Here is a 12,909-nt window from a genome sequence, read left to right as displayed (position 1 = left end):
TCCGTACTCGTCGGTTTTTAATTCTGTAATTGGTGTTTTGGATTACTATAGTAGGCATGTTGTAGTACTGTAATGAGCTTATTCGCATCCTATAGTTCGTGTGTTGAAGCCTTTTATTAGGTGTGTTCGAGTCGTGTAGTGGACGTGTTAAGAGTAGTTTGGTTGGCATGTTGCAGTAATTTATTGGGTATGTTGGTGTCGTGGGTTTGCTGTATTCGTGTAGTGGGCGTAGTGTATTCGTGTTGTTGACCTATTGTATTTGTTTAGTGGGCGTGTTGTTTCCGTGTAGTTATTTTGCAGCCGTATAGCGGGTTTGCTGGACTCGTGTCGTGGTCGTGTTGGAGTTCTGTAGCAAATATGATGGATTCCCTCAGTATACGTGCTAGGATAATGTAGTAGACACTTGGGAGTCCTGTAGGAGACGCGCTGTATTTCTGTAATAACCAAGCTGTATTTCCGTAGCGAAGATACTTAAGTCCTTTAGTAGTTATGTTGCAGTCGTGTATTGCCCTTGTTGGTGTCGTGCTGTGAGCGTGTTGTTGCCGCTTAGTGGGGGCGTTGTAACTATGTAATGGGCGCGGTGTAGTCTTTTATTGGACGTGCTGGTGTCGTGTAGTGGGTATGCTGGCGTCATGTAGTAGGAGTGGTGGAGTTCTATAGTTGGCGTGTTGAGCTCCTATAATTGTCATGTTGTAATCATGTAGTGTTCGTGTAGTAGTTGTGAAGTAATTGTATAGTGGGCGTGTAACATCCGTGTAATAGGCGTGTTGTTGTCGACATAATGTCTTTGTGTAGCGGTTGTATTGTTGTGTAGTGATGTTGTAGTCGTGTAGTGCATTTGATGGAGTCATATCCTATGCTGAGTCCTGTAGTAGGAGTGCTGAATTCCTTTATTAGAATGATCGGAGTCCTGTAGTGGACGTGTCGCATTTCTGTAGTAAGCGTGTCGGAATTCTGTAGTGGGCTTGTATTCCAGAAATTGGCGTGTTGGATTCCTGTAGTGGGTGTGATGGAGTCCTCTACTGGATGTATTGTACATATGTAATGAGCGTGCTAGAGTTGTGTGGTGAGTGTGTTGAATTTGTGTATTTGGGTGTGTTTCAGTCGTATAGTGGGCGTATTGTAGTTGTTTAGTAAATGTGTTGTATTTTTGTAGTGGTCGTTTGTACTAATGTAGTGGGCGTTTTGTATTCGTGTAGTCGGCATTTTGTAGTCCTGCAGTAGGCGTGCTTGATTCCTGTAGTAGGCGTGCTGAGGTTGTGAGGTAGACTTGCTGGAATCCTATAGGTAGCGTGTCGTAATCCTGTAGTAATCGTGTCGGAGTCCAGTAGTAGAAGTGTCGGTGCCCTGTAGTAGTCGTGTCAGAGTACTGTAGTAGTCGTGTCTGAGCCCTGTATTAGGCGTGTCGGTGTCCTGTAATAGGCGCATTGGAGTCCTCTAGTTGGAGTTTTCGAGTTTTGTACTGGCCGAGTTGAATTACTGCATTGGGTATATTGGAGTGCTGTAGTTGTGCTGGAGTCGTCTAGTGGGTGTGTTGGAATCGTGTGGTGGTCGTGTATATTAATCGTATAGTGGTCGTGTTGAAACCATGTAGTGGGCGTGCTGGGGTCGTGCAGTGGGTGTGTTTAATTCTTGTATTGGGTGTGTCGCATTCGTGTAGTGGGCATGTTGGAATCGTGTATTGGGTATGTTGGAATCGTGTAAAGGCCGAGCTGGAGTCAAATAGTGGGTTTGTTGGAGTCAATTAGTAGGACCATAAGAGTTTTAAAGTTGGCGCTCTGAAATCCTGTAGTGTGTTTATTGGAATCCTGTAGCATGATGCGCGTTGGTGTCTTGCACTATTCGTGTTTGAGTCCTGTGTTATGCGTGTTTAATTCCTGTACTGGGTATGTTTGAATCCGGTAGTAGGCGTGTCTGAGTTCCCCAATAGGCGTGTTTGAGTCCAATAATAGCCGTTTTGGAATTCTATAGTAGTTGTGTAGATGTGATGAAATCCTACAAGCCTGTCGGAGTCCAGTTATGTATTTGAAATATTGTAGAACTGCCGAAGTTTTGTAGATCCGCTGAATTCTTGTAGATCTGCTGGAGTCCCTTCGATATTATGGAGTCCAGTAGATCTGCAAGAGTCCAGTAGACCTGGTGGGGTACTGTAGTAGATTTGGCAGAGCTCTGTAGGTGTTTTGATGTCTTGTGTATCTACTGGAGTCTTGTAGATTTCCTGGAGTCGGTTTAGATCTGCTTGAATCCAATAGATGTGGTGAGGCACTGTAGACCTGGCATAGTCCTTTGGGTCTTTTCTAGTTGTATAGGGGTTTTGATGTCTCGTACATGTGTTGGTGTTTCGTAGATGTGTAGGCGTTCTGTAGGCATGTTTGAGTTTTCTAGCTGTTTTGTATTGCTGTAGGTGTGTAGGAAAGTGTAGGTGTAGATATTTCTGTAGGTCTGTTTTATTCCTTTATGTCGGTGTTAGACCTGTGGGTCTGTTGAAGGCATGTACGTCTGCATGAGGTCTGTAGTTTGGTGTTAGTCCAGTAGGTCTGTATTATTCCTGTTGGTCTGTATTGGTGTTGTAGGTCTGTAGGACTTCTGTAGGCAGGGGTCCTATAGGTCTGTAGGAGTCCTGCAGGAATTCTGTAGGATTCCTTTAGACCTGTAGGACTCCCGTAGGTCAATAGGATTTCTGTAGTTCTGTAGGAATCTTTTAGTCCTTTGGGAGTCTTGTAGGTCTGTAAGAGTCCAATTATTTATTATTCCTGTAGGTCTGTATTATTTCTATAGGTCTGTCGGAGCCCTATATGTCTGTAGGAGTCCTGTAGGTCTGTAGGATTCCTGTAGATCCGTATAAGTCCTGTAAACCTGTAGGTGTCCAGTAGGTCTGTAAGAATCCTGTAGATCTGTAGGAATCCTGTAGATCTGCATTGGCCATGTAGGTCTGTCGGAATCCTGTAGGTCTCTCGGGGCCCTATAGGTCTGTAGGAGAAGAAGCTGAACGATTTTGAAGAAACCTGGACGATCTTGAAGAACCTGGAAGATCTTGAAGAACTGGGGTGTCTCGAAGAAGCTGGACGATTTCTCAAAGTACCGGAACGTTTTCTTCATCGTTATTTCCGTAGTAGAGCCCAACTCCACCTCTTGAGGAGCCCGAAGTCGACCGGAAGAATCGGTGGAGCGGGTTGCCCAGATGACGTCAATAACAGTTGAGCGGTTTAGCTCGTTGTGTCTTCGCCACGAACTCGAATGAAATGCAGTTGGTAGCCAGATTGAAGTGTGTACGGGTATAATCGTGTGTTCGAGTGTACAGAGTTCTATTTCGATCATTTTCTGATCACACACACACACACACACACACACACACACACACACACACACACACACACACACACACACACACACACACACACACACACACACACACACACACACACATAGTGTTTAGATCCATGAAAAATGTAGACATGATAATGAGGACCAGATATTGTGTGAATAAATCAGAACCCTTTCGATGTGAAAAAAAAATTCTAAATGTTTGGAGGAAACAGAATTGTTGATTGATGGAATATTTTGAATGAAAAGTAATGTTAAACGAGACAAGTATGTCACAATTTGAGGTCAGAATATGCCTATGGCAGCATAAGAGCCTAAGACCATTGCTCTTGTCATAATTTGCGACATTAACTTGCAATGTCGTAACTTGCAACGTCATAAATCACAACATCGTTACTCGCAATGATAATAATGATATGATGATATTAATAGTTATGAGGAGGGGGATGATGATGATGATGATGATGATGATGATGATGATGATGATGATGATGATGATGATGATGATGATGATGATGATGATGATGATGATGATGGTGATGATGATGAAAAATAAAAAAACGTAAACAATAGCAAACAAAAGTTAACCAAAATAAAAGAAAAAGAACTGAACAATAAAGCAAACAAATAAACTAATAAATTAATAAGGTAAAAATATGAAAATGAAATTGAATAGTAGCAAAAGTATTGTGGACAGCTATTAACTCCTCTCTTGTCGAGTGTCATTTTTTTATTTTTATTAATTCATTTATTTTCTTTCTTCGTTCTGTCTGGCGCCAAGCAACTTTATTCACAGTCATGACACCCACCCACTCGTTGGCGAAAGAGTTGAGGACGATCTCTGCCTGGCGTAGGATGTCCTTGTATGACGTCATCCTGGCTCTTCGGTCAAGGAGGACAATAATCCACCTGGAACAGAGATTTATTATCATCCAGGCAAAAATGTTAATAATAATAATAATAATAATAATAATAATAATAATAATAATAATAATAATAATAATAATAATAATAATAATAATAATAATAATAGTGATAATAATAATAATAGTGATAATAATAATAATAATAATAATAATAATAATAATAATAATAATAATAATGATAATAATAATAATAATAATAATAATAATAATAATAATAATAATAATAATAATAATAATAATAATAATGATGATGATGATGATGATGATGATGATGATGATGATGATGATGATGATGATGATGATGATGATGATGATGATAATAATGATAATAATAATGATAGTGATAATAATAATAATATTAATGATAATAATATTAATGATAATATTGATGATAATATTAATAATGATATTGATAATAATATTAACGATAATAATATTGATAATAATATTAATAATAATAACATTAATAATAGTAATATCAATAATGATATTAACAATAATATTAATGATAATAATATTAACAATATTAATATTGATAATATTAATATTATTAATATTGATATAAATATTGATATTAATATTAATGTTATTAATATTAATGTTATTAATATTAATGTTATTAATATTAATGTTATTAATGATAATGTTATTAATGTTAATACTAATAGTATTAATATTATTAAGATTAATAACATTAATATTAATATCATTAATATTAATATCATCAATATTAATATTATTAATACCAATATTATTAATACTAATATTATTGATATCAATATTATTAAGATTAATATTATTAATACTAATATTGATAATATTAATAATATCAATAATATCAATATTGATAATATCAATAATATCAATATCAATAATATCAATATTAGTAATATTAATATTGATAATACTAATATTAATGATATTAATATTAATAATATTAATTATTAATAATATAAATATTAATAATATTAATATTAATAATTTTAATATTAATAATATTAATAATTATTATATTAATGTTATTTATATTGATAATATTGATATTAATATTAATATCAATAATATTAATATTAATAATATTAATATTAATTTTAATTATAATAATATTAATATTATTAATATTAATAATATCAATATTAATAAGATTAATGAGATGAGAGGGAGGGTGGGAGGGGTGTGGAGTGTATTTAGGGATGAAATGGGTGGGAGTGTTTTTATGCCTTTCCCTTTTTGGCTACCTCCCTTGGAAGGGGGAAAAAGCCTTGGTATATGTATGTATGTAATATTAGTAATATTAATATTAGTAATATTAATATTAGTAATATTAATATCAATAATATCAATATTAATAATATCAATGTTAATAATATCAATGTTGATAATATCAATGTTAATAATATCAATAATAGCAATAGCAATAATAGCAATAGCAATAAGAGCAATAGCAATAATAGCAATAGCAATAAGAGCAATAGCAATAATAGCAATATCAATAATAGCAATAGCAATAATAATATTAGTAATATCAATAATAATAATAGTGATAATAATAATATTAGTAATAATAATAATATTAGTAATAATAATAATATTAGTAATAATAATAATATTAGTAATGATAATAATATTAGTAATGATATAATGATGATATTAATGATAATATCAATGATAATGATATTAATGATAATGATATTAATGATAATAATATTAATGATAATGATATTAATGATAATAACATTAATGATGATAATATTAATTATAATAATATTGATAATAATAACAATCATATATATTTACACGATAGCGTGTGTGTTATTTTGTGTCACGCATCTCGAATGGTTGAAATAAGCCATGTTTGTTCCGTAGACTTTATTATTATTATTATTATTATTATTATTATTATTATTATTATTATTATTATTATCATTATTATTATTATTATTATTATTATTATTGTTATTATTATTATTATTATCATTATTATTATTATCATTATTATTATTATTATTATTATTATTATTATTATTATTATTATTATTATTATTATTATTATTATTATTATTATTATTATTATTATTATTATTATTATTATTATTATTATTATTATCATCATTATTATTATTATCATTATTATTATTATTATTATTATTATTATTATTATTATTATTATTATTATTATCATTAATATTATTGTTATTATTGTTGTTGTTGTTGTTGTTGTTATTATTATTATTATTATTACTATTATTATCTTATTGTTATTATTGTTATTATTTTATTATTATTATTATCATTATCATTATTATCATTATTATCATTATTATCATTATTATTATTATTATTATTATTATTATTATTATTGTTATTATTATTATTATTATTATTATTATTATTATTATTATTATTATTATTATTATTATTATTATTATACGATAGCGTGTGTGTTATTTTGTGTGTCACGCTTACATCAAAAGCAACGACCTTCCATGGTGTCGAAGTTCTCGAAGCTGCCGAAGTTCTCGAAGGTGCCAAAGTTCTCGAAGGTGCCGAAGTTCTCGAACGTGCCGAAGTTCTCGAAGGTGTCGAGGTTCTCGAAGTTCTCGAAAGTGCCGAAATTGTCGAAGGTGCCGAAGTTCTCGAAGGTGCCGAAATTCTCGAAGGTGCCAAAGTTCTCGAAGGGGCCGAAGTTCGCGAAGGCGCCGAAGTTCTCGAAGGCGCCGAAGTTCTCGAAGGCGCCGAAGTTCTCGAAGTCGCCGAAGTTGTCGAAGGTGCCGAAGTTCTCGAAGGTGCCGAAGTTCTCGAAGGTGCCGAAGTTCTCGAAGGTGCCGAAGCTCTCGAAGGTGCCGAAGTTCTCGAAAGTGCCGAAGTTCTCGAAAGTGCCGAAGTTCTTGAAGGTCTGGAAGGTCTCGAACTTCTGGAAGGTCTCGAAGATCAAATGAAAATGAAGAAAGAAAATATGGACAGCTCTATATAATTGAAACAAATGAAGCATTAAATCTGAGGTCTCCCAGAAAAATAACCATGCAATTTATTGCCGGCCCTGATGCGAGGAGATATAATAATCCAACAAATGATGAAATTGCAGCAATATTTGTCGGTGATGATGGAGCACCTCCTGTCCAGCGTGACATTATAGTGTACCCTGAAGGACAACAGAGGGAGAGGATATCCTACCTCTCTTGCCATCTTGATGCAATGATTTACCCTCTTCTCTTTCGTGTAATTTACACGGGTTCCGCTAGTATTTATAATGATAATAATATTGATAATAATAATAATATCAATAATAATAATAATAATATAAATAATACTAATAATACCAATAATAATGATAATAATATTGATAATAATAATAATGTTGATAATAATAATAATAATAATAATAATAATAATAATATTAATAATAATGATAATAATATCAATAATAATGATAATAATAATAATATTAATAATAATAATAATAATATTAATAATAACAATAATATCAATAATAAAAATAATATCAATAATAATAATGGTAATAATGATGATAATGATGATAATGATGAAAATGATGATAATTATAATTATATATATGTATATATATATATATAGTATATATATATATATATATATATATATATATGTATATATATATATATATACATATATACATATATAGTTTGTAAGTCTTTGCCAGTTTGGCCGATATAATTTTTTTTTTACATTTAAGGCATAGAATAGAGTAAACATAACCCTCATTTACTTCAGGTGAAAATCTAATTAGCTTACTTTTTATTGTATTGTTATTTTTGAAAACCAAGTTAATATTGAATTGTTTGAGAATATTAGGCAGACCAACTAATTTCTCACTGTAAGGAAGAACCAAAAGGTTCTTTTTGTCAAATACTTTTCTTTCGTGTGAGGTGTTATGGAAAGTTTTGTAAGCCATTTTATGAGAAGTGTCTACTAAGTGTTTTGGATATTTCAATTCAGAAGCTATGTTTGATATCTTCCTCAGCTCATCATCCAAAAATTCGGGGCTACATATCCTGTAAGCTCTAAGAAACATAGAACTAAAGACAGAAAGTTTTGTCTTCTGATGATGAGCCGAGTAAAAGTGGACATATGATGCAACATTAGTTGGTTTTCTATAAACGTCATATTTAAATTGTCTACCATTTCGATGAATTGAAATATCCAAAAATGGTAATTTATTCTCTATTTCTATTTCAAAAATAAATTTGATTGAAGGGACCATACCATTTAGTTTTTCAAAGAATAAAATTTAAGTTACGCTTAACTGGCCAAAGACACAAAATATCATTATTATCATTGCGAGTAACGATGTTGCGATTTACGACCTTGCAAGTTACGACATTACAAGTTAATGTCGCAAATTATGACAAGAGCAATGCTCTTAGGCTCTTACGCTGCCATAGGCATATTCTGACCTCAAATTGTGACATACATGTCTCGTTTAACATTACTTTTCATCCAAAATATTCCATCAATCAACAATTCTGTACAGAAAACTATTTTTGTCCTCCAAACAAACATTTAGAATTTTTTGTTCACATCTAAAGGGTTCTTGTTTATTCACACAATATCAGGTCCTCATGATCATGTCTATATTTTTCATGGATTTAAACACTGTGTGTGTGTGTGTGTATGTGTGTGTGTGTGTGTGTGTGTGTGTGTGTGTGTGTGTGTGTGTGTGTGTGTGTGTGTGTGTGTGTGTGTGTGTGTGTGTGTGTGTATGTGTGTGTGTGTGTGTGTGTGTGTGTGTGTGTATTCACTTGGTCTTTGGATCACGTGTTGGACTCGTGATCGACAGCTATTTCCCTCCTCTGTGTGTGTGTGTGTGTGTGTGTGTGTGTGTGTGTGTGTGTGTGTGTGTGTGTGTGTGTGTGTGTGTGTGTGTGTGTGTGTGTGTGTGTGTGTGTGTGTGTGTGTGTGTGTGTGTGTGTGTGTGTGTGTGTGTGTGTGTGTGTGTGTGTGTGTGTGTGTGTGTGTGTGTGTGTGTGTGTGTGTGTGTGTGTGTGTGTGTGTGTGTGTGTGTGTGTGTGTGTGTGTGTGTGTGTGTGTGTGTGTGTGTGTGTGTGTCGCTCAAGTACAACGGAATTCGCCAATATATTGACCACGCCCTTCAGAAGAACTTTTTCGAAGCAATACCATTAGAATACGTATTCTAAAGCCCATCGACAATAAAAAAGATACAAGGCACTGATCTCCTGCAAATGCCGCGGAACAGACACTGGAGCGGAAATGGTCCAATGTGAAACGTGCCTTCGATGGTATCGTTATTCGTGTTTGGCTTAAAATCCGATTCGAAAGTAGACGTGTGGATGTGTAGTGATTGCCATTGACATTATGAACTATAGTGATCCGCCCCCAATTTCCATTTATTTGTGCAGTATGGACTATAACTCGGGTAATAGTTTTGCTTTTAGACTTTGCAAGAGTATAAATGGGTAATGGTGATTTTGTTCATGGACGACGAAAACATTGTCAAATTATTGGAAGTTTTTGTACCCCCCCCCCACAACTGTAAGTTGTGTAACCATGGTAACCGGTCCAAGCCTAGTAGGGTTAGATTCAGACTTGAGGTTAGACTGACTTGGAATAAGATTTCGTAATTTAAATTTAGTTCTCATTTCCGCTGAACCCTTCAAAACTCAAAAAAAAAAAAAAAAAAAAAAAAAAAAAATCCAGAAGAAGATGTGACGTAGGCCTACTCCAGTTTGGTCACCTTACCACCTACACAAATGGTTGTCCTATATGATTTGGGAATACATTCCGTACTGGCCTCCCATACAGTAAACAAATAGGTAGTGTTGCGAAGAATGATATAGCTATCTAAATCTACCAAAAATGAAGACCATGTTTTTATGTTATTTCAAGATTACAAAATCGTGCAGATCGCTAAAGTGCGCAAAGCAGTCCTTTCGCGATCTCGAGATTGCAGCGCAATTATAGGATCGTTAAATCGAGCAGCACGATCTTAAAATAGCGCAGATCGGTAATTAGTACAGGACATATATATATATATTTTGAGATTAAGTACTACATGTATAATGAAGGGGTATTTCATATACAATAAAGGAGAGTCACGTATACAATAAACATATGCAATAAAGTCAAGAGAGGAATTACTACACATATGTACGTTCATCTATAATTAAAGAAAACTTATTTTCTTTGCAAATTTTCGCAACTGATGCACTTTCTTCCCATGCAATTCCATCCTGTAATATGTAAGAAGTTTTTTATTTATTTATTTATTTATTTATTTTTTATGCCTTGAAGAATTTCACAATTTTATGACTCCCACTAAATAATCGACTTGTACAATAGGGACTCCATGTTCTGCTCTATATCATTCTAAGATAAATTCCTCCTTTGCTATCTTATATTGAAGCTTTTTACTTCAAAGCACTTTATGTGTTTTAACCCATTCAACTCCGATGACAAGATGTCTTGTCATTTGGTCAAATAAAACAAAAAATCATAAAACACCAAATTGTTTGATCAAACACCAGAAAAATATGACGTCAGTCCTCGCTTCGCTGCGAGCGAAGCGAGGACTGACGTCATATTTTTCTGGTGTTTGATCAAACATTTTGGTGTTTTATGATTTTTTGTTTTATTTGACCAAATGACAAGACATCTTGTCAACGGAGTTGAATGGGTTAAGGAAGCTTTATACTTCAGCAGGGCAGACTTATTACAATTTTTGAGTTTCCAGTCACACACACACAACAAAATGCACCATTCTTGTCCTTTGGGTCAGGTTTTACCCAATCTTTTAGTTTTGGGTCTTGCAGCCATTCAGGATTAATTAAACGACTGCTGATTCCATATTTTGCCTCTTTCCCCTTGGTGGGGAATTATCGCCACTTAGCCCAGGCTCAGGATCTCCAGACTCACTCGCTGTTATCCTACAAGCACTGCTCACTCGAGTCACTGCTGCTGTGATCCGTGAAGCTATAGAGGCCAGGCCAAGTGTAGACAGTGTTGCTAGATTTAGAACAAAGTACTTAGATGTTACTATTGTATTCAGATATAATATTAATTTGCAAACCTAAAGAGTGAAAGATACAATGAGAAGGCTTTAAAATACCAAGATATCTAGCTTAAAAAATAAAAAAAAAAAAAAACAATATCCCAAGATCTCAAGACCCCACCGAGGCCCAGTACTTTGATGTAGTGGGGGGGCTTCCGTGTAGCAAGGACGGGCTGAGCTGTGCCAGCCAGGTGCAACCATACTGGAGAGGTCAGCCCTAAGCTCCCAGACGAAAACTGAGCCAAAAGTCTTTTTGTTGACGACCCTAGCTTGGCATTGATTATGGACTGGAATACTCGTAGGATTTGTCGCCCTCATCCTATGACAGTTGTTTGAGGATGAGTTTTTTGGGGTAGTGAATAGATAGGGGGTCCCTCACCCTTTTCCTTTGTGAATTCTCCTATCCCTACCCTTCATATTTGCTACCCTACTCTCCTTTTTCAACATCTTTCTCTAATACTTGTTAAGGAAAGTTCTGGTATCTTGGTGTCTCCTAAGCTACATTTCTGAACCCAGTCAAGTGGGAATGTATACCGCGAGGTCACTACTCCCTGCGAGGGCCGAAAGCCCACCGACTGGGGAATGCATGTTTGTGAGGTAGGTACTAGGCTGCTGACTTCCTTTCTCCCTATCCAGTACACATGCAGAGTGACTATGCCGGACCCATTCTAAATGGGACAAAACAAAAGAGGACAAACCCCGGGTTGACAAAGTCTCTAACTCACCTCCGAGGCCCTGCATGTGTAAATAGTCGTTTCTGGAACTTCCTGACTCTGCAGAGACTTTTCTTTTATTGCGTGTGGCAACAGGCAACTGCAGTATCTTCCTTCTATGCATTGCTCTTTCTCTCTTGATATATGGTGTGGCCTCATAAATATACACGATCATGGCAGCTGTGCAAACTGAATATTCTAAACCTCCACCACTACCTGATCATCCTCCTAAACCCCCTGATCCCTCTCCTAATATTGCCAATCCAAATGTTGACAATATTGACTCAACAAAAATAAAAACCCCAGTTGATGACTCCGGCTTGAAAAAGGACTTCGGTAAAATCAGTCAATCAAATACTGCCCCTAATAGTCATAGAATCTTACATTTAAGATATGTCTCTCTTAATAAGAGTTATACAGATTTGTATGAAAAGTTCTGTAGATTTGGACAAATTAAAGAGATCAGAGTTAAACTAACTGACAACTTTAAAGCTTGGCTACTCTGGATCTCATTTCTATCTAATCAAGATGCAGCTGCTGCCTGCTTGGATTATAAGAATTGCAATGAGAATGAATCTTCGGCCCAACTTGTTGCTAGAGTGCCACCTAACCTGAATATCTTTTATCCAGAAATCCCGGTAGAGGAAAGGAAGGAAAGTGTGCAGAGGCCTCCCAATCCAGCTAACTGGCTCGTTATCACTCTTGCAAAAGAACGTGCTAACTTGTTCGAGTTTAGAAGATTCTTGAAGAGTCACCTTGGCTCTGGTAATTTGAATAACTCACAGGTATCACGATTTGGAAGAAATTCCTTCTTAATTCATGTAAAATCTTATGAACAAGCTGCCATGGTGCTTAACTTGAAACAGAAATCCGACATTAAGGAAGTTAAACCCCACTATAC

This window comes from Oratosquilla oratoria, chromosome 12, assembly GCF_046742065.1.
Source record: "Oratosquilla oratoria isolate Oo_2021 chromosome 12, ASM4674206v1, whole genome shotgun sequence".
Lineage (NCBI taxonomy): Eukaryota > Metazoa > Arthropoda > Malacostraca > Stomatopoda > Squillidae > Oratosquilla > Oratosquilla oratoria.
Note: the sequence above shows the minus strand (reverse complement) of the source record.